At 35.9% G+C, this 22,624-nt stretch overlaps 1 protein-coding gene across 2 annotated transcripts in view; it reads left to right on the top strand.

Moving 5' to 3' along the window:
• The window catches only part of NELL1 (neural EGFL like 1), a 545,320-nt gene that overhangs the window by 429,369 nt on the left and 93,327 nt on the right, over positions 1-22,624 (top strand). The window lies entirely within an intron of this gene.

Genomic DNA, 22,624 nt, shown 5'->3' with positions numbered 1-22,624 from the left:
AATCAATCTCTTACTTTATATTAAACCAAAATCACATTATTTCTACAAATTATTCCTTTGGCACATTATAAAAATCACTAAATACAGTTGCTCCCTCCCCTTATATTAAAAGAAAAGAAAAAATATAAACCACCTAATCAACTTCCCCCCCCAAAGATAACATTTATTTTCTTCCTACTACTATTCTATACATTTCTGTCTACTATAATAAAGATCAAACTAAAAACATATAAATTGTCTGCCATTGTACTTGATAATACAGCAATTTTAATAATCTTAATTATATTAAACCCAAACCCAGACATTTATTATTTTTATTATACCTTAATAATCTTAATCCAAATTGTTAAAGATAAATGAAATCAGCCAAACCCTAAAAGCAATCCAGATAAATAATCTTAAGCCCTTATGTCATGCTCCCAGATGAAACATTCCCAGAACAATTGATTGGACTCGCATGCATGTTTGACTGTACACGTGTCTTCTTCTTGCGAGTTGAAGGAAAGGGAGGGGGAACATCGTTGGAGTGTGAAATCATTTTGTTTGGACTATCTTGGACTGCCAAGGTCATTTGCAAGGAGCATTGGAGACAGCTGCACATGCTTACACTAACTGGCATGAGAGGGAGGGGGCATACCTGAAATGGGAAGTGGGGGAAATTTGAATTCACTGAAAATGTTTAATGGGGAAAAAGCGCGGGCTTTTCCATTTACAACTTTTCCTTCTGTACTGAATGCTACACACCATTAAAGAGAATTCTAAGTAATTACTTATGAGTCAGATTTAATGAGAAGTTGAATATTATCCCACTTCAAAGTAAACCAGAGCATTTACATATCCCCACAATGTGCACAGAGCACATTGCCCCCCTCAAAAACTCCAACTTCTCTTCAGGAGACCTCCCATACATAACAGCCCCTTCTTTTCCATGGCGTTCCATCAGAAGATCAGTTTCACTTATGTCTTGCAACTCGATCTTTCCTTTTAATTTCTTGAACTTGATTATCCAGTCTTCATCCAGCATTTCAACAGAAGTCCCAATCTCACTCTTAGAAGAGACATTTCTCTTGCTGTTAAATTCCTCAGTTTCATCCATGACATCTCCAACCAGATGACACATTTTAGACCTCATGTTTTCCATGATGTCCTGAATGCCTTGCATAAAAAATTGGCAGGAATCAGAAAGAATCTGTTTAAAATCTTGTTGGAAGTCAGAGAAAGTCTGTTTAAAATTCTCCATGTCTCACGCAGTAGATTATGGCACCCCCTAGGAGCTTAACCAGTGAAAGTCGAAGATATGAAAGAATTCCAAAATGTGTTTACATAAGCGAAAGTGAGATAGCAGACAGTTCCCCAGGGAAAGTAGAAGCTGAAAACTGAAAGTTCAAAACAGCCAATTCAACATGTAGGAAAATGCTAATATCTTCAAATTTAGTACAAAAATAATAACAGGGAGACAATTATTTACTCTCAATTGTCCTTAATATTTGGATGGAAAACAAAGTCCAAAACTTAAAAAGAATTTTTTAAAAAAAATTAATCTCAAAAATGACGATAAGCACCAAGAGAGCCTGCTTCTCCTTGCTGTAGAAAGCCTCTCTTAGGGTACGCATACTTAAAAGAAATATAAATTGGGTGATTTAGAAATGGGGTATGTTCTTAGTGTCCCTTTAAGGCTACAGCATGGCTTGGAAATAGTGATGTCCAAGCCTCCCTGCTGCTCTTACCAGTCAAATGTGAACACTGTTTGCAATCTTCTGGCTGCAAGCAGCCATCTGGGGGACAGATGGGGTGATTCCAGGTGTTTTTCTTTTTCCAGAAAAACGCTCCTGGGCTTCAGGAAAAACCTGCTTGAGCCCAAAAAATCTGTTGTGTTGTCAGTTCTGCCCACTGAGCCCACGGGCACAGCTGTTCAGTCTGCCATGTCCCCACTGGAAGTCAGCAGTACTGCAAAGTTCTTCAGCATTTGGAAGAAATGTCAATATAAACATAGGAAATGTAGATCAGCATAAACATCAAGCAGTTTGCATTCTCCAGATTGTACTCTGCGTGGTCAACTTAGTTGATATAAACAAACAACCTTTCCTCTCATGAGTGTCCACTTCTTATTTGCTAGCAATACGTGAAATAATTTCCCTTGTGCCTTGGATAACGAACATAGAAAAACAACCTGGGAAAAGCAATGGTTCAAATTTTTCCTGTTTCTAGAAGTGATAATTGTACCTGTGCTTCTTTGCTATTCTCAAATGTACTTAAGAAAAAGGCTTTTCTCATTCTCATTTCTTTAGTGGATCTAATTTTTCCCTCTGGTTTTAGCTGCAAGTTAAATATTAATAATAATTTGCAGTGGAAGTCCTGTATTAAATTAAAGTAGCAACCTCTGACACAGGCAGAAGTGGTCAGAATGTGTGAAATGGAAACCGTTAAATGTCTGCTGCTGCTGTTTGAAGAGAACATATTCTAGGTTCATTGTATATTGAGTTTGTGTGTGTGTGTTTGTGTATGAGGGATGGAGAGAGGGAGAGGGAGAAAGAGTGGGGTTACGAACAGACTCTTAAGTGGAGACTTTCAACTTGGTCTGCATAATTTGTGACCCACAAAACTAAATACACCTCAGATCTTGTATTATGATCTACAATTTGTATTATTATTAATAATAGAATAAACAATTCATTGATTCCCTGCTGATCTATTGTATACAAACCAAATTTTATAGGTGTGCAAATCAGCCTCAATGAGATTTGAGATTCAGAAGTATCATTATTTGATTGGATTTTGCACTTTAAGTTTCAAGGCAGTACAATTCAGTTCAGCCTGTTTCAAAATCTGACATCTGATACTGAAAAATCTTCAACCATAACTTTTAATGGGGAATGCTGCTTCATCATTTGGCAGAATGGGGTAAAAATAGCAGGAATGGTAAATAGTTTATAAGCCACTCACCCAGCAAAGTTTTAGCTGGATAACTTCAAGGATTTTTATACAGTAAATTGAGATATTCTCTTGCATTGATAGGCAATGAAAGATATCTGAAAGAGCTGAAGAACTGTACACAGATTATGGTTAAACAGATTGAGATTTGGGATAAAAGAGTATGGGTTTGGGAAAAGGTAAAAAAAAAAAAAATCATACGCAAAAGCAAAACAGAGCCAGAACAGTAGCAGAAACAACAAAATGGTATTTCTCTCTCCAAGCACATTCCCCTGAACAGATTCTACCCAGAGAGTGACACACAAACAACACAGCAGAAACACCACAACAGGAGCACTTCCGTCTTCCAGACACTGTAGTGAAAAAGTTCATTAACCAGACACTCAGTGCATTGCAACACACAAGTGTTCTCCAGTTTTTGTCGATTTAGGGAAGGAAAGCTGCAATAATGTTATAGGTTCTGTCAAACTAGAATCAATGGAAAAGTCCAAAAGGTAAAATTGATTCAAATAACTCTGAAATGACTCAAGGTCATAAAATGTGATTCAACACTTTGAATTAAATTACAGATCCAATTCAGAAAATCAGTTCAGTTGGGACATACAGTTGAATGGGAACTTTGCGTCAGAGCTTTGTACAGCCTATTGCATTTGCCTTGCTGAGTTATATTTAAGTTTTTAAAATGGCATCCTATCAGAACATACGCTGTATGCTAATATTGAGGTTTAGTATGTTATGCAAAGATAGAGGAACTCAGTTTCAGAATTTTCAACAAAACTATTGTTGTGTGAATGAATAGATATATGGTAGGTGAAAAACTGTATAATCTATTGTTATACAAATTTATTGTTTTAACATTTCCAAACTTAAAGAAAAAACAGAATCTAAGGCTAAACTTTTTGCCTTTGTGATACAATTTGTGTGTGTGTGTGTGCATGTGTCTATGTATGCTCTGTGTGTGTGTGTGTGTGTGTGTGTAGGAAGGCATACAAAATGTACATAGTGGGTAAAAATGAAAAGAAAATATGGACATTTGAGAAAAGCATGCACAAAAGTACATTACTAGGAAAATGCTTTGATAAAAGTGTGTGTGTGTGTATAGTATTAGGAAGCTGTACACAGAGTTTCATGCATTTTTATTCAATTACGCAACAAGATGAAAATGTTTGATTGAATCAATCATTTTTTCTTCAGGGATTTAATCCTTGACTTCAGGAAGTTTTGAAGAATTTAAGCTCTCACAACTTTATTGTACCTTTGGGTTTAAGTCACCATGTGAGTGATAGATAAGAGTATGGAATTGAAACATACACTATGAATTACTTTAGCCCCAGGATAGGAGAACTAGAAAAAGTAATTTTGTTTCAGTTAAAGATCATTACAGAACAAGCTCAAGATGAGCTATTTGCAAAGATCAAAGTTTCCTGCCAAATTAACGAGTTAAAAGCACAAAAATATTTTAGATTTACCCCAAGGCTGAAGGCTGATTTGAATAAACTGTGCCAACTGTAGCTTCAGAAAGGATTGTCCATGCTAGATTAGGTCACCCATTACAATAAATAATGTATATTTATATGGAGAGATAGCAATTGAGCAAAATATATTGGTCATTTTATGCCTTTATAAAATACGTTGATGGCTCCATTCAAGAGGTCAAAGCATGCAGAAGTTCCCAAAGACACAAATCAACCCAAATATCCCTTTGCCCCTATTTCCCTGGAATAGTAGAAACAACTGGTCAGAACTGACACCAGAACAGATTCTTAAGCTTAATACTGAATATTTTATTGCTCTTCTAACATCTTTGGATTTTCTCTTACTTCTTATTAAAGAAAAACTATGTGTTGCATATTATTGTGGTGAAACAGAATTACTGTAGGAAGTTCAAACTGACACTGAAATACTTAGTGCAGCAATAGCCATTATTTTAGAACTGTATTCAAAATTAAGAGCTGACTATAGTCCCACTGAGATTTTGCAAAGAAGCTTATAACTCACTATGCTAATACCTCCCCTTTATAAAGTTGCACTATAGTCTTCATGAGTGATTATTTGCTGTGGGGAGCCTTTGCAAACATGCAGGCCTTCATGAAAGCTGGAACCCTGTGGGATACTGCGAAAGTCTTTGTGTGTACAGCTGAACATGGTAAGATTCTTCATTGCAGGCAACTGGACTATGTTTACGTGCCTGCAGACATGCAAATACTAAATATCTATTTGTAAAAATGAGGTTACTTGTTCAGAAGGGTTTTAGAGAATAGAAGGAAGAGGGAAATGCCATTTCTCTTAGCCCAGTTGCTTTTTCTAGAAACTACCCACTACAGAGACATATACAGTACATGCATACACACACACACATGTATACATTAATTTGAAGTGGTACCACTGAAGAATTATAAATTCTTCCAAGATTTCAGTGGATTTAAATAGTAATTCCAAGCTGAACCCAAACAGAAACTGATTTTTACCTGTTTCTGCCCAATAATTGAAGCTAAGATAAATGCCCAGATAAACCTAAAAGTACAGAAAGTTAAATCCACCTTTTCCTATGGGCAGTTTAACTTTTGGTGGGTGACTATACCAAATAAATTTGCTTGAAATGCTATGTAGGGATAAAAGTACGAAGGCATCTTAAAATATGAATAAAACATGGGATTAATTCTTCTTAATATTTTATCTTGCTACAGATACTTAAAAGAATACTAGGCCCTCTGTTTTAATTCTGTTTCATTTCTACTAACATTGGACATAAATTTAAATTTACTAGCTGATGGTTCTTTCTGGGAATTATTATACAAAACTAATTTATACATAACATGAAACTTACTGGAATTACTAATTTCCTATATCACTAAACCTAGTGGCATCCATTCTTATTTATAAAGTCCCAAAATTCTGAGTTAAAAAAATAAAACAAAATTAGGGCCTAAGGGATAAAACATATTTGCCCCTTAGAGCAGTATTTTATATGCACTCTGTTTTGCCTCTTACAATATTGTTAATAATTTCTGAATTTGTAATAGCACAACCAGAAAATTCCAAATAACACATTATAAAGGAAAGGAGAAATATTCTTCATGTGCACTGCAACATAAATTGAAAAAAGGAGAAACTATACCATTAATAATCATGTGTGATTTAAGAATCCAATAAAGATTCAACCTTATTGCCAGACTGGGCTTTTATGGTTCAATATTCTTTGCCAAACTTTATCTAGTAAGCCAGCTTTTTTCTAGGCAAGTATCTATTTTTGGGGTGGGGGTATCCAGTTTGGATTGTTACTCTACAGTTTACATAGTGATGCCACAAAAAACTCTTTGGAGGTTTAAATTAGAGCCCTGCTGTTATTATAATTACTTGCTGTTGGTTGTTTATGGTGCTCTTCAATAATGGTATTTAAATGCATTAAATAAATATTTCTAAGCCTCTTCTAAACTCACACCATCAATTTAGTATGGAGATTGTGTCGTACACAATGAATACTTTCACTGGGTTAGCAAAACTGCAATCATGCCCATTATTAGAAGCTTTTCTCTTCTTGTCTGGGTAAGAATGAATTCTACGCATATGCTCTTTGTCTCATTGTGAAACTTACAAAGCTGTTTGTCACAATATATTCCTATCTCTCGTACCACTAGTCTAAACTTACAAACCTAACACAAGTCTGAGGTCAAAGGCATTCAATACATTGAAAGTCAATATTGTAAGTTTAAGATATAAATGTATATATGGATCGTCTATTTTACAACTGCTTATAAGCCATGTGAGGCATTAGTCATATACGAGAATGAATTGGGGTCACATAATTGTTCTTTCCCAGTTTTCTCACTCAACTTAGCACAATATTAACTCCCAGGATACTACGTTTATTTTCTTGATTGCTTGTTTTGCCTAACTAGATTGGAGCGTGTAATAATTTTTTTAAAAGAAAATCTGAAATCATTCAAAGAACAAATTTAAATGTTTGTCATTGCTTTTCCCAAGAGGTAGAATTAGCTTGAGTAATAGTTTGAGTTTCTCCTGGAATTTTAAGGTACTCGCCTTAAACTTCCAGGAGAAACTCAAACTATTACCTCATCAGCTTAAGAAATTCTTAATGTTCTGTGTCTCCTTATTTCAGCCTTGAAATGGCCTCTCACACGGGCTCTGAAGTAATTTCTCAAGTTCTCTCAACCTATCTTAATTACTTATGTCTCTTATCTAAATTATCCTTTACCTAAATTACCTACGTATCTTTCCAGACATGTTTCAAATATAAGTTTCCTTCCAAGATACTGTTTGGTTTTAAGATGGCAATACCCTAAAGGTAAAGGTAAAGGTTTCCCTTGACGTAAAGTCCAGTCGTGTCCGACTCTAGGGGGCGGTGCTCATCTCCGTTTCAAAGCCTTGGAGCCGGCGTTGTCCATAGGACACTTCTGGGTCATGTGGCCAGCATGACTCACGGAACGCCGTTACCTTCCCGCCAAAGCGGTACCAATTAATCTACTCACATTTGCATGTTTTCGAACTGCTTGGTGTGCAGGAGCTGGGACGAGCAACGGGAGCTCACCCCGCCGCGCGGTTTCGAACCGCCGACCTTCCAATCGACAGCTCAGCGGTTTAACCCGCAGCGCCACCGCGTCCCACACGGCAATACCCTAAATAGAGACAATTAACAATCTTTTGTTAATGTATCTTTTACGCACTAGCTTATTAGTAATAAAACTGTTTAATAAAATATTATTTGGGGGTACCATGACATTTTCATTAGGTGAGAATACCATAAATATCTTAGAGAGCGTGAGTTTTTTGTGTATGGACATTATTTTATGCAGCATTTAATAGCAGATATTTTAGAATTGTAATATAATTCCTTAATATATATCTTGGCAGCTTCTGATCATTTTAACATAATTATAATGTTACTATTAATCTTGGATGAATGTCCCACATTAAGTAATATGTATGTACTATAAGCTTACCATAAATTGTTGTCTTGGATGGTTCTGTTATATAATTTGTGCCTCAGAAATTATATGTATTCAGGGAATTCCCATTTATTCCCTGAATCATTATAGACAATTGGATATGATATGGAAATTGTAGAAGATGCATAACTTCACACACTGAGGCAGAGATATAGATATAATTGATGGTACAATTAAAATTTATCTATATAGGATAGTTCAGTTGTAATCTTTAAAATATGTTAATAAAAGATAACAGTTGTTGGGATTATACATAAACTTTATTTAGGTAGTGAATATTCTAATTCCTAAAATATACTGCTGAAAAGCATCACAATAAACTGAATTCAGCATCATTTAAGAAGGCCTTTATTGGAATATGTAAAAGAGAAAAAGAACATTTTTAAAAAGTGAAATTTATCATAGTACATGCTTTATAGCTCTATTTTAATCCTTTATTGTTTCAATTAATTTTATTTATACTTATATACATTTCACCAAACTGATGTAATATGCCATTCATAAGAAATATAAAACACTAGAGATGTCAAAAGGCATAATTTCATTTGTATATCTTGTCTAGAACAAAATCTGTGTGAAATCATGAATGTTTACATATTTTATCTCCTTATATATTTATAAAATGTATGCAATAAACTATAAACGACCAATACATACATACATACATAAATATATACATACATATAGATTTTTTTATCCTGCCATTATTAGTTTTGTAAATAACTCAAGGTGGGGAACATACCTAATACTCCTTCCTCCTCCTATTTGCCCTACAACAACAACCCTGTGAGGGAGTTGGGCTGTGAGTGACTGGCCCAAGGTCACCCAGATGGCTTTCGTGCCTAAAATGGGACTAGAACTCACTGTCTCCTGGTTTCTAGCCTGGTGCCTTAACCACTAGACCAAACATGATCCTCTTTAATAGTTGAAAGAGGAGGCTTGCTGTGGAAATGCAAAAATATTATTAATCAATAATTTCTTATTTTAGAAATTAGCTCCTTTGCTGGAATCCAGTTAATTTGTCTTTTAATGGAAAAATAATTTATCTATGATTCCAATAATTATTAGTAAGAAGTTTTCACATGTCTGTGTTTGCACAGGCATCTTTTGAAACCATTCAACAGGCAGATACAGGTAGTCTCGACTTACAACCACAAGAGGAACTGGAAAATTTGTCATTAAGTGTGTGGTCGTTAAGCAAGGCATCATGTGACTGCACCTGATTCTACAACATGTTTTGTGAATCACATGGTTGTTACGTGAACCATGTGATTGTTAAGTGAATCATGTTCCCCATTGATTTTGCTTGTCAGAAGCCAGCTGGGAAAATTGCAAATGGCAATCATGTAACCCCAGGATGCTGCAACCATCATAAATACATGCAAGTTGCCAAGCACCCAAATTTTGATCATGTGACTGCAGGGATGCTCCAATGGTCGTAAGTGTGAGAACCAGTCACAAGTCACTTTTAAAGTGCTGTCGGAAGTTTGAACATTTGCTAAATGAATGTTTGCAAGTTAAGGATGACCTGTAATGTTAATGTCTTAAGAAGACACAGATATCCCAGGTCTTTCTGATTTCAGCATGAAGGGTGGTGTCTACAAAACACAAAGTATTAACACCATTTAGACTCAAGAGGACTCCTAGCAAATGGAATTTTTGTCCTTAGAATGGGTAATATAAATTGCCCAAAGTTCATTCCTTTGCATCTTTGGCCCTTGAGTAATAACTTGAAAAAAATCATCAAAAGTACACTTAAACCCTTAACTTTTGGGACCCAGTATGCCCATTTAAAATTTAGAGAGCATGGTATGGACTCTTGCATATAATGGCTCCTATGGAGAGTAACTCATTTCTCATAAAGCAAGCAAAGCCCTGGGCTGTGGTGACCCACCATGTTAAAGAGCAATTTCTTGTAGTAGATAATCTGATTGTCAAAGCATTCTTCAGTTTGATCAATAGGTTCTATGATTGGATGGGTCAGTTCAAAATTTTATATTGTTCTTGCTTCATCCCACTCTATAACCATGTCTTACTTCCATCGATTCAGAAAAGGTTTTACATTGCCAAGTACCTCTGTACCATATGTGATCTCAAAAACCTAAGAAGGATCAGACTTGGCTAGTATTTGGATAGAAGGCCATCATGAAGTTCCAAGACTGTAGGCTTGACTAGTAAGTTGGGGGAAAAAATCCCCAAAGAAGGCAATTGCACTGCAAACCACTTCCAAACTGCTGCCAAGAAAACTATGTGGATATTTCCAAGAAGTCACCAGGTGTTGCAGACAACTCAAGGGAGTCCTTACCTTTTTAAAATATATCACTGTTCACAGAACCTGTTGTAATTTGGGAAAGAGTTTGAAAGTTTATCTCATAAGAGTTTATTCTTCTCAGATCATCCAATATACAAAGGGAATTTATTTCTTTCTCCACCAATTTAAAACTAACTGGGAGTACTTTATTTTAATTCCTGCTTCCAAGCTTTCAGCCCAATTATTTTTAGCTTCCACTTTGTCCTGTATATTTTACAAATACTTTTTCTTTCAGGCATTTATTTTCCTGTTTGTGGAAATTACATGGAAATATGTTTTGTATTTATATAAAAAGAGAGCCCGAAGGTCAGATAGCTTTCTAATTGTTAAACAAAGAAAAATGAATACGTGAATGCTCTTGGTTATAAATACCTTTATTTCTAGATAGAATCTGGGCAGAGCAACTTTGATTCACCTTCATGAATTGCTTTGCATTGTGGAGGTGACATAAACCACTTTGTCAGGAATAAGCAATTGATCATAATGAAACACTTTGCATCTCCTCAAAGCCTTCATCCTTCACTTGCAAAGGCTTGAAGAGGTTTCCAGGCAGTTTTAAGGAGAGAGTTTGCTCAAGTCTTCAACAAGCAAGCAGCTCTTCAAATTATAAACCTAACAAATGATGAGAAGAGAGAATTGCATAGTCACTGAAAAGAGCATTGGAGGATTGCTTTCCACTACATGAGGAATTTGGACAGGGGAGGAATTCTGTCCAAATTACTGGGAATTTCAGGGGTCTCTACTTGGAACTCCCACAGCTTCAAAGTTTTTTGGACTGCATTTTAATAAAAAAGGTGCTTTGAGCTAAAAGGAAGTGGCATATTGGGGCCCTTTTGAATTCTTGTTTCCAAGGCAACCAGAGGAGGATTAATTGAGCCTACAGTACAGCTTTGACTGCTGCTATTTAATTTCAAAAGCTTACTTCATTCATCTCAGGTCCACCAAGCTTTGGAGCAAAGTCACCCAAATTACTGCCAGAAACAAAGCAAAAAGGGTGCTTATGTACTATATTGAGCAGAAATGCTTTTGACTGGGCTTTCCCAAAGATGGAATTTAATTCAATAGTAAAGAAGTGAGCACAAGTTCCTTTCAGAAATACATCCTTTCACATTTGAATATCATCCATTCAGCATTAATGCAACTGACAATATCAAATAAGCCATTATTTGGTTTATAGCGTAAAATATGACTATAAATTATCATTTTATCACTACAAATACTTGGAATGGATGAGCTGATCTTCTGGATCTCCAAACCCATTCAAATTAGTGGAATTTTAATAGGTTAGGCACAGTTCTATCTCTGTAGTATTATAACAGTGCTATATGGCTTGTTGGTGATTAATTATATACTACCTAGTGTAGTACAAGGCTCCCATGATGGAAGAAAAAAAACACCTTTGATAGCATTCTGTTTATCTTATTTTGCATCGTATTACACATTATAGTAGAATCTGAAGTTTGTCTATTATTAATGAAGCAATTACCTATAAATTGTTAATCAAATTGGGAGTGCAAAGTAAGAGGGCATAAGACAGCATTAATGAATTTTCAGTTCCTTGAATTAAAACAAAACCCTCCTGGACCATCTTATACTTCAGTGGGTTCAAACGAGGGAATTAGCTCTGATTTGAAATAAATAACTCAGTATGTTTGGAATGCACACTTACTTCTGAGGTACTGCACAAATGATATAATTACTATAGTTAAGGTCATTGGTAGAGTAGAAAGGCAGCACAGAATAACAAACAAAAAGTGACTAGCATGGAAAAAATAAAGCTATTTATTTATCATATTATACTTTGATTTTTCAACCAAAATTGTCACTCAGAGTGATGTCTAATTCAAACTCAGATGCAACAGAAATCTAGTCCAAAGCCTTGGGATTTCTGGGTAGTTCTCATGTAACTTCTAACTAAGGCTAACATTACTTAGCTTTTAGCAATTGCACATAGTGTAAAGATTCCTGGAAATGTAGTATCTTTGTGATACTAAATATCATAAATATAGTAGGAAGCAAGAGAAGGCTGCAGATTGGGATGGAGCAACAGCCATGGGATTTCTTAGTTGCATGTCTCCTAGATGCTAAGAGTCCAAACCTCCTGAGCCTTTTCAAGATCAGCTAAGGTTAAATAGCTGATTGCTTTTAGTGCTTTGGTGCAAAACCAACAATAAGAACAACAAAGCCTTGCTATTGTTGTCTTATGTCAGACCTCAGTAGCTGATTCTAACTCAGCTGAAGTAGTCCAGACACTCAACAGGGCATGACTAGTAAAGAATCTTTATTGCATACCAGGATTGAAGCCTGTTCAAACTGATGATTGCCATCTGACAGTTAAGGCTGCTGCCCACATCTTATGTCCCTTGTGGTAAACCCAGCGCCTTTTCCTCCCATCCTTTTTGAAGCTTAACAGAAATACGTTGTTACATTTCTCACGTTCTGTGCTAGGTGGCAGTTGGTTACTTATGTTTCTCACTTCATATGCATATTACTCAAGGTCTTTTCTTGGTGCAATGTATGTGTGTGTGTGTGTACTTAAAGATATTTATCAGACTGTCTCTATACAACCCTTTGGATGTGTCTTGAGGATGTGTGTATGCTTGGTACGTTCGGGTATAGGAATATCTTTACTTTTTTTGTCAGTAGCTAGGTATACCTTCAGCACAGAATGATGGTCCTTATACCACCATCCATAGACTATAGAAAACCATGGTAAAAGAGGTGCAGTAACCTTAGAAACATTTTGTCCCCTCAAATGTCAAATGACATCATATGATCTGTTGCCTAACATTCATGGCTTTCAATAGATTCCATTCAAGCTAGATCACTCCCAGATCAGTACTAGCACTACTTTGAAAGATAACAGTAGTTATTACCATGCAGGACAGTGTTATTACAGATGCATTCCTGGATTGGATCATACTCTATTTATGCACAGCACACAACGGAGAATTCTTCATTTTCTCTGCTTTAGTTGGTCATGTCCACATACAGTAATCTGTTCAAGTTTGCAAGGCAGGAAAAACTCTGAAGAATAGATGAAGAATTTTATTTTATTATGCTTTCATAAGCGTAGTTTAACATAACTTTTTAGTTTTAGTTTTTTATTGTATGTCACCTTGAAAGCTTCTAGAGCATGACTAATACATTTTAGAAATAAAATTTATGAATGGCTTAATAAATTTAAATAAAGGCTCATTTGGTGCTGTCAAATCAATTAAACCTGCATGGATATGTTAAATCTGAAATTTTGTTCCATAGATCCATGTTCTACCAAACAGGGGGTCAGTTGCATTGTGAAAAAGGAAAAGAAAAAGCAAATAAGCAAAAAAGAGTGTTTTTTTTTTTTTTTTAGAAAATATAACTTGCTTGTTGTTATGGCTGCTTTTTCTGTTTTGGCACCTGGTAGAGTGGGAAGAAAGAAGATTTGGCCTACTTGAAAAAAAAAAGTCAGTTTTTTTTTTTCTGACAATGCTTGTTAGCTGCAAAAGAGCTAAAAGATAAAGGGCATTTATTTATGGCCTACCTTTCCATTAATGGGGGAAAAAAACATTAAAATGACAGGGATGATCTGAAACAGTGAATTTGGTTAAATGCGATTTATTTATATTTATGTCCGCCCACATTGTATAATTTCGATGTTTTTCTAAAACAAAAAATGCCATCCCTTACTATTTCTAAAATGCCTTATTTATACTTCTACAAAAATGATTTTTTTTTTTTTTTTTGCAGAATGAAATGTCTAGGAAGTCTAATTTCTGCTTATCTGTTATAATACCTGACTATTCTCAGTCTGTTTGGGTTATTCTGCCATACCACTCCAGGGGATGGATTCTGTTTTTTTTTTTTTCCTTGAGAGTCAGCTGGTTTAATGTTAAACAAGAAAATGAATAAGAAATAGTAAGCCAAACAAATTGAGGTGTGAGGTAAGAACAAGGAAACAAGGAAAACAAAATACAGATACATCTAGTTTAAATCAATGTAATTCACTCTATCATTCCATACATTTTTTTCCTTGTAAACCATCCTTGCTTTTACTACAGCCATACACTGCTTCATATTTGGATCCATACCTTTTTAAAAGTGCCCACTTTACTTACTTTTATGTTTCTCTTGTTACATACAATACATACATTAATGACAGTAATTGGGATTGGAATTTCTGATACTAAGCAATGTGGTTGTAAAGTATGATATCATGTGACTGCTGCTTAGCAACAGTAGTTCTGACAGTTCCTGGTTGCTGTCATTAAGTGAGGACCAGGTGGGTCGTTAAGCGAGGGCCTCATGTAATTGCAACTTCCAACTTCCTGCTGGCTTCCCCATTGACTTTGCTTGTGGGAAGCCAGCAGGGAAGGTTGCAAATCATGATCACGTGACTGTGGGATCCTGTAACGGTAAAAAATCCAGGCTGGTTGCCAAGTGCCCAAATCATGGTCACATGACCATGGGGGTACTGTGATGGCTGGAACTTCAAGGACTGGTCATAAGTATCACTTGTTCAGTGCTGTCACAAATTTGCATATTTGCTGAACAAGTGGTCATTAAATGAGGACCACCTGTAACAGATTTGGCAGAAACACCCTCTGATACATACACATTTTAGCTTCTTTCAAGATTTGTTCATTGCATCAGGCCACATACCACCTTTCTATCAGCATTTGAACATCTTAAAATTTCTTCATCCATTTTCCCAACTTTAGTAAACATTCTACCAAGGTACATGAATTCATCTACTTGCTTGGCTATTTATTTATAATTTGCATTTCCCTCCAGCAAATACATCTACCTTGGACTTTGATACATTAATTTTTAGTACCAGTCATTTTTTTTACATATTTTTGCCTAAGCACAACAAAAGGTCCAGTTTTAGTGGCGCTGTGGGTTAAACCGCTGAGCTGTCGATCGGAAGGTCGGCGGTTCGAAACCGCGCGGCGGGGTGAGCTCCCGTTGCTCGTCCCAGCTTCTGCACACCAAGCAGTTCGAAAACATGCAAATGTGAGTAGATTAATTGGTACCGCTTCGGCGGGAAGGTAACGGCGTTCCGTGAGTCATGCTGGCCACATGACCCGGAAGTGTCCTATGGACAACGCCGGCTCCAAGGCTTTGAAACGGAGATGAGCACCGCCCCCTAGAGTCGGACACGACTGGACTTTACGTCAAGGGAAACCTTTACCTTTACCTATGCTTACACTATTCTATGCAAGCTAGGATCTGTAATTTAGAGGATGCTTTGCAAGCCAACATACTGTTGCCTGCATCTTAGCAACTTACTCTATATACTCACACTACACCTGGGATGCACATTTTATTATTTATTAACAATTCATGTTTTTTTTAATTTAGAAAAATCCACAGTTTACATTTTGTATGATTCTTACTATGTATAATTTCAATTTCTGTTTCTGATATTCATAAAGTGTTACCACATTTATTTATTATTACATATCTGTTTTATACATAGAGCTATTTAAGCAGCAAATATAGAAATAAGTGGAATTATAACATTATAACACCGTGGAATCATACTTGAAATGTATAGAAATCAAAAATCTCTTGGGAGAGTTAACTCTAATTTTGGGAACTCTGTAAAGTGACATGTGGTGATAAAATGACATAAAAAATAAGCAGCTTACAATTTAGTGCAAACATTAAAATACAAACCATGATTACAACTAATGGTAAAACAGATCAACAGCACCTTAGGGAGCAACCTAACAGCATCCAAACCCTTAGCTTAAAGAGATGCATAGAGAAGGATGACCTATAACAAGAATTTGAATATCTGATTTCCATTGTAAAACAATTAGCATACCAAGGGTCTATTTCTCCCTCAGCTTTGGAAGCTCAGTTGGTGACATTGGGTTAATCCCTCTCTCTTGTCCTTCTTTACCTCACATGGTTGTTGTTTGTTGTGAGGCTAAATGGATGATCCCTATATAAGCAAACGTGAGCTATGTAAAGCTAAGTGGGATATAAATCAACAACAACAACAACCAAGATTTCCCATGTTTTATTGAGGGAAGTAGTTCTTGGAATTATGTTTGAGTATTCGTTATCAAAATGTACCACTAATGGATGATCCTCTCTTCATACTATACAGTCCAGCAGCATAATTTTCTATTTATAAATAAACACTTGAGTAGAAGGGCCTGACCTGCCAAACAAGGAAAAAGAATGTCAGCCTTTCAGCATCCTTGCTACTAAAAGAGGAACGTATCCACAATAAGGACAAAAGAATTTTGGTCTCCTTGACATTCAGTGACATCTCCACAGAGTTAGCAGCATACAGTAATCCTGGCCTTTTTAAATTTTGGCAACTGATAGTCTATATCAGTGTTTTTTCAACCTTGGCAACTTTAAGAGGGGTGAACTTGAACTTCTAGAATTCCCCAGCAACCATGCTGGCTGGGGAATTCTGGGAGTTGAAGTATACCCCTCTTAAAGTTGCTAAGGTTAAGTAACCCATTTGACTTTCAGAAGCTGACCAGGCACCACAGGAATATTGTTTCAGCACTGGGAATGGAGCAGAATCCCCCTGCCTGACAACAATAGTGTAGCTTGAAGGTTCAAAAAAGGCTGTTGCTGACAGATCCCTCTGTCCTTCAACAGCAAGCAATGACCAGGGGACTCTCTCTGATAGTCCTCCCACATTGCCTGAAGCCACCACCTCACTCTACTCAACATTAAAAATGCTTCTGTGTTTGTCAAATTATGCTTGCTTACTTTGGCGAATGGTGGTGGTGGGGTATTTTTGTTTTTGTTTTGTTTTACTTTTTGTCTTTCATGAATTGGATTACTTGGAAATTACTCTTAGAATTATGTTTGGTATTGAAATGTTTGACATCCCTGTGGATTTTATTCAAGTTGCTTTCCCATTTAATTTTTCCAATAAGACATGTTATTGCAAAATCAGTAAGTGCTCTTCTAACAAGACATTTCCACCTGTAAACATGCACGGACTACAATGTATTAATGCTAGCATATTAGCACAACCATCATCTACAGGGATTCATCAAGCTTATGCTTAGCTTTCTCAGATTACTAGGAACCTGCTAGGAGGGACAGAAAATCCTCTGTGTTGTGCTGAATTATTATGTTTTTCCCTACCCAAACTGCAGTGCTAAAGAGTTTGAAACACAGCAGAAATCTTTTGACACAAATGGCTATGAGACTTATTAAGAACTGTAAGCACAAAGACTGGCTATTGCACAAGAGACTTAGGGCTTCTGTGGATCTGAGCACATTTCCCAACTTAACTGTACAGCTGGTGAGCATCCCCCCCACCTTACTACCAGCAGAGGATACTTTCAGTAGGGAAAGAATAGTAAGCCTGTATGACACACTGCAGTGAAGTTGGGAATGCCATGTATCAAAATATTTCTGCTGCCAGAACTGCTTTAGCTTGGGATTTATGATTTGATGGAGTAATTCAGATTTCCTCAAACTGAAAATCAAAAATTCAAAGATGGTATTATGTTGATGACACACTGCATAGTCCCAAAACAGTGGTGTCACATTTAACAAAAACCATAGCGTTGCATTATTGCATCTTAAGGCAATAATCTTTGAATATTACAAAGAATTCTGTTGCGCTTAGATAAAATTACATACAGAGAATTTATAATCTCAGATTTTTCTATTTTGCTACAGGAGAATTAATTGTCCATTTTTTGTTTTTGTTACTATCCTCTGTGCTTTTTCAGAGGGCCCTCCAACTTTTCAGAGCATATCTGGAAGACACAGGGGACTACAAGTTTGGGGAAACCAGGAAAAAATCATTCTCTTCCTTTTTTTCATAGAAATCTCTGCTGGATCATAGATGCTGTTTTTAAATAGATATGCAACTTTGAATTCAACTTTATATTACATCATGCTTTTAATAACAACAGTAACTGGGGCTTAAAACCTTCAAGCATTTAAAGATTCCTGAATAACTTATTTATTTCTGATAAGAATTATGATCATATGCATGAAGATGGACTTTTATATGTTTGGCACCCTGTAACAATTTCTTCTTTAGCTTGACAAAGTAATATTATACCTCACCACACTCCAGTCCACTGAGAAAATGTGAAGCCCAGGTCAAGGAAACACACTTTTTAATTAACTGATGCCCTTAACTAATATCCTTAACGTATGGTATTTCAGTTATGTATGTTTTGTTTACTCTTGATTATATGCTGACTATAAGGTAGCAGTTCACAATATTAACACTGCAACATCAGTTTTGTAGGGGAATAGATACTGCCATAGGGTCTCCTACAAGAGCAAAGTCAACACTTCTCTCCTTTTCACAACCGCATCCAACTCTGTTATCTTGAAATAATGCAGCACATACAGGTAGTTTATTTGTTATGAGCTGATAAAAAGATTGCCAAAGCCTTTTCTTCCCACTGTGTAACGGTTGCCTAATCCCAAATACTCAGTCTCACAAGCTCGGGCTTAAAGATAACTGATTTATTAAAGGAATAGTATGCAAATACAGAGAAAGCTGAGAATGAGCAAAAGCGCGCCAAATACAAACTTAAAAGCCTTGCCTGTAAGCAAGTTCCGCCCCATCCCTCGTCAGGGCGTTCCCCCTCCCAGGTGCTAGGAGCCGTTAGATGCGCCTGGGAAAGTAACCTTGAGCAGGAGCGCAAACCCAAACATACATTCCAAGCCCTCAAAACAACGGAGGGCGAGGGAATGGAAAAATCCGGGTGAAGGAACACGGAACAGAAGATGACATGTGAAACATTACAATGTTAACAGCACATTGAAATGGGTAACATGACACACTGTTGCTTTTACTAACTGTTGTGCTGAGAATACTAATTCTCTCCATACTGCAGTGCATTGGAATGTTAATTCAATATCATTTCTACTTAGTGATCTCTCTGAAGTTAATAAAGACTTAGCTGTTTTCAACTTGATTTTTTTCAAGTGCTAAGCAATTTAATTTTACTGAGAAAAGAAAAAAATTGAACTGAATTAGCAATGCCATCCGGGGAAGTTTTTGTAGCACAACTCATGTTCCATATAGCATTTCTTTCTGTTATTCCAATTATAGTGGAACATGTATTCCCATCAGCTGGATGTATCTTTTTGCTTATCAGGCATTTTTCTGCTTTGATGGTAAAGCTGCACTTTCTCAAACTACCTGAGGCTTCAGCAACTGGGACACTATTCTGAATTAAGGCAAATTCAATCAGCGTGTCTTCTATGATTTCTTTTTAGAGATATAAAATTGACTTTTTTAAAAAGAAAAGTTTCTTAACCAAGCAATCCCCTCCAGCTCTACTTTGTAATAGTTTGAGTCTACTGTGTTTCTTTATTATATTTTGTTCCCTATTATATATATCATTTTCCCGAAATAGGAGTTATGTTGGAGCATGTTAAACCAGCTAAGCAGTCAATCAAGAAATGTCTGAGTCATTAACAGCTACAGAACAGGTAGAAAAAAGATCTAGAAGAGACAGAAGATTAAAAACTGACCCAAGCAATTACTCTTTATAAATTAACCTGATAACTGCTATGGATCGAATTAAAAAAAAAGTAATATTAATGGATTGACTAGTTCATTCAAAAGAAGAAAATATATTTTTGAGTCAAAAAATAAAATGCACATATTATATGACTTCAAGAGATTTGTATTAAAATGGCAATATTAATTTGTTAATAACTTGGTAAGAAATTTGTGACCTTGGCACGTTAAAAAAAAAGGGGTTGGGTTGGCCATATATGTTAGAAACCTGCTATGGACTTTGGAAAAACAATTTCCAGATGAAGAAGGGAGATTACAACTATTACAATTTGGAGATTTGACTGAAGTTAAGAAATTATAACACAAAATTCAGAACATTTATTGCAGCTTATGTACAAATTCTTGGTGAAATAGAGTTCAGAAAGAGAAAAAGTTAAAGACTATATGATTAAATTTAAATAGGTCAGCTGATGAATTTCACACTTTAGGAAAACTGGTACAAGACATTTCGTTGATGGTAGATTACTCCAATACTGATTGCTAAACTCATTTACTAAAATGGTTGCAAATGCAGCAATCAAGTTAGACTTCCCCCACCCCCCAATATTTGGTGGCAATGCAGTGAAGTGATTTGATTTATTATAGAATGAATCAATTTTTAACCATTGAGTTTTCTTTCCAACCAGTTATTTTTGTGTTAAAGTTTATTAAACCTTTTATTCTCATAAAGTATATTGAGTTGGCTTTGTATATGGTAACAGCTGCCAGGACACTTTATGCCTCTTACCAGAAATTATGTGCATTTCTTTCTATAGAAGAATGACAAATTAAGCTGTGGGCATATGCATCAATGTCAAAAATAACCTTGACCTTGAAAAACAAGTCTGATATAGAATTTAATTTAATTAGGAAACCATTCATAAATTATAATTCTGCACATAGGCTGGTACCACATCCAAAGTTTGGGTTCCTGTTAAGATAGGGCTTTAATATCTAAGCCTTTGCTTGATTCACAATCTCAACTCTTAGATGAGAGAGAAGTTCTTATTTTAATCAATTTTAACTATACTGACTGTTAATTATTGCATAGGGACTTGACTTTAATAATGTTCTGAAGTCCTATATCCTGATATAAGATAATTGAATATGTAGTAATACTCTAATGTTAAAGAAAGTTTAATTCAACTTTGTAATGTGTGTAAATCTCATTTTATTTTCTTGTTTTTGTTCCTACCTTTGCTTTGTCTTGTTGGAATTTCTTTGTTTTTGGCCGGACAAGCCATTAGTTACCATGGTAATTGAGTACTTCCTTACGTATCGGCAGGGTGAAGAGGTCGAATTTAATTGTCCTCAGTTTGGGTGTTAATAGCTGCATTGGCTGGAGGAAGGCAGCTTGTGTGAGCTTGTTTAGTTTTGCTTTTGCAGCCGAGTAAGCGGCCTGGTGATCTCTCAGCATGTGTGAATGCACAAGCCTGTAAATATGTTTTTGAGCTTTCGGTAAATAAATTTATTTTTATAGAAATGCCTGGTGTGTGATTTTTCTGATCTCTCTGGGCCAAACGCTTTCTAGCACTCTGACATGTCTTTCTATTTTTCAATGCTTATTATAATTAATTAATACAAAAAAAAAAGGAGGTGCCTGATAGTACTATTTGCTCTGCTCACCTTTAAGCAATTACAAATTATGATTGAAACCCCAAACAATACATATTTTTACCCATTTCATTGCACAGTAAAGCTGAATGACTTTTTCTATTTTGTGGCACTTGACTCACTTTTCATACTGATTGTCGCTTTTCTTTGCCAGTGCTCCTGTGATTGCAGCTTGCAGGATGGGTGGGTGATTATGTTGTCAATTCTGATGCAAAAGCCACTCTTTAAATATTCATTATAGTTTCTCTTATGTAGCCCACAGGGTGTCTTATGAAATGTAGCACATGGAATATGATTTACATTGCTTATAAGTATGTAGCATACTGGGTGGCTCTTGCCAAGTTATTCACAGAATTTCCAATGATATGCTGAAAGGATCTTCTTTCTCTTATAATAAAGTTGTCTGCACAAATAGAGCCTAATTTCAAACAAGATGATCAGTGCAGTTGTTATTTTCTCCTGCTTGGGTTTCCTGCTGCACAAGTAATAGTGGACTTTTGTGGAACTCCTTATGACAAATTTCATGAACTACTATTATTCTATTATTGGAATGTTACTAGAGTTGTGTAGAATCAAACCATGCAAAAAGCAGTTGTACTAAGATAGATAACATTTGAATGAGCTTAAATTTCTTTGTTCCAAGTGTGTGATCCTGCATTGTACAGAGGACTGACCATGATTGTGTCCAGCTAAATGTAGTTTTGTCATGGAGAAATTCTATCCACGTGATTGCTAGGAGAGGGCACATAATCAATCAATCAATCAATCAATCAATCAATCAATCAAATGTAGTTACAATTATGTTCAGAATGAAGCTGAGAAGATCAGGGACAGAAGGAGGAGGGCAAGGATATTGGCATCATCCTTCCACTGTCACATTTTTAAGAGTTGAAGAGTGATACTATGTAATCAACATGTAGTCAGTGTCTTCAAACACATTCAAAGCACATTCAAAGGCTCATGTATATCTTTTCCCACATTATGATATCCTCTTTCTCCCACTTCAGTACTTGTTCCATTAAAACAATTGATCCATAAGATACAGAGGGATTTATTTAAATAATATTTTATGTAATTCTCTCTGAGCCCAACCTGTATCACAGAGATGTTACCATGGAGATGAAACAAAGGGTAATCCTTAACTAGATCACCTTAGCTCCTGGAGAAAAAGTGGGATATGTTATCATTACTACTACTACTACTATTATTCCTCCTGAAAATTTTCTCCATATCTTCAGTAGTTTATTAAAAACATGCAACTGTGTCTTCATAATGACTGTGACTAGGCTTAGCTCC

This window comes from Candoia aspera, chromosome 1, assembly GCF_035149785.1.
Source record: "Candoia aspera isolate rCanAsp1 chromosome 1, rCanAsp1.hap2, whole genome shotgun sequence".
Classification (NCBI taxonomy): domain Eukaryota; kingdom Metazoa; phylum Chordata; class Lepidosauria; order Squamata; family Boidae; genus Candoia; species Candoia aspera.
Note: the sequence above shows the minus strand (reverse complement) of the source record. Positions and strands in the feature narration are given on the sequence as shown.